Below are 1,892 nucleotides of genomic sequence, written 5' to 3' on the forward strand. Positions count from 1 at the left end.
GTTGGCCCAGAAACATCCGAACAATTGAAATGTAAATAAGAAATACCCAACTTAATAAAGATGGAAAATATACAATAATAAAAACTGATGAGAAAAACAAACAAACAAACAAACAAAAAGTCAAGCCGTAATGTTGGTGACATTTCAGAAGGAACCTTCGTGGTCATTCTTGACAATGTAAAAGGATGCTAGGATAATAGACATTTTCAGTGTAGAGCCAGATTAATTTCTTCATGTTCTTCAGTCAAAGTTGCAAGTGCATTACTTTTATCCATAAGGTTTTACCATCTTTATAGTCCTGGCAAAAAAGCAAGAACAAGTTTTATAATATGTATTGTTTCAGGTAATTCCCTGGCAAACAATTCATAAGAAGCCAATCTACTCAAAGCACAGGTATTTTTAGTTTATAACCTAATAGTCTTCATTAGTATTCACTTTCCACCATATAGCATACATTTTGAGGTTGATTTTATTTTTAAAACCAGCAGCAGTATTCTTACAAGTTATTTGGAAGAATGATTATACATGGTTGTTCCTCCAATGGCTTTCCCAATCTGCAAATCACTAAGTGATTTATAAATTATGTCATCTATATAATAATGCCATTTTCAGCACGGCAAAACAGGGCAACATTTCAAACCACCTCTGCATAACCAATACTAGGCTACCAAAAACAACTTTCATTTATCATTGTGAAAATCCATTTTACTCAATTTTCAGCAAAGGTCAAGTCATCTCAGAAATTTAGAGCTAATAAGATACTAAATTTGAAAGGCCTCTATCAATTGCTTTGCTCTAAAGATCAAGTTTTGTTACAAAGCATTGGTAAGCAGTTCTAACTTAACTAGTTCTCTGTAATCCTCAGTCTTTCTCCCTGAGGCATTACATTTAATGTAATCCTTGATTTCTTATATAGTGTCTTCCTACACATCACCACCCAATCAACTCAGGAAGCCTCATTTAATCAGCTCAGACCTAGTGAGAGCACCAATGATCAATATGGGCCTGATATACCTTGCTGTACTTGCTGATTAGATGGATCAGATTGGCTCTGGGATGGCAATGTTCCTGTATTACTACTCTTTTCACTACAGGGTACTGAACAAAGTATCTCCACTGCTAGTATAACCTTTTGTTGGAAGGAAATGTACCTGTAATATACTGGCTGGGGAGGTAGTTATCCAACTCCTGAAGAGGCTTTATTACATTTACCTGACTTGTTTTATTATAGATGTCAAATGGAATTTATTCCCCTGAATTTAAAATGCTCTTCAGAAGCTCCATAGCACACAATTAGACTTTTTATCTTTTTTCTCCTTAGGAACTCCAGATTGACACAAATATTCTCACTTTAGTCTTCCAGTATTCTAGACAAATATATTCCCCCATTTTCTACGATCACTTAGATCAACCAATGTCTTCACTACATTATAGAGATCTTGATGCATGAAAGGGCTTAGAAAAGCCACTATAATTCCATACTGGTCTCATGGTTCCTTCTGGATTATCTATTTCTTTAACTCTTTTATGAACATAGTTTCACATTGAGTAGTAAACTGTGGTTCAAACACAAAATTTCTGGATCCTAGTTCCCTCAATGGCATCTGTGCCTCCCAAACAGCTCTTCAGCCACTGCTGAAGAATATACCTTCCTATTAGCACCCCATGGTACCAAATGATCAGGGAACTAATAAAAAAAGAAATTAAAGACTTTCCAGAATTTAGTGAAAATGAAGGCACACCTTCCCCAAACTTATTGAACACAATGAAAGCAGTGCTAAGAGGAAAATTCATTGCACTAAGTGGCTCTATAAGGAAATTGGAGAGATCCTACATTAGAAACTTAACAGCACATCTGGAAGCTCTAGAACCAAAAGATGCAATAACATTCA

Source organism: Rattus norvegicus, chromosome 1 (assembly GCF_036323735.1).
Source record: "Rattus norvegicus strain BN/NHsdMcwi chromosome 1, GRCr8, whole genome shotgun sequence".
Classification (NCBI taxonomy): domain Eukaryota; kingdom Metazoa; phylum Chordata; class Mammalia; order Rodentia; family Muridae; genus Rattus; species Rattus norvegicus.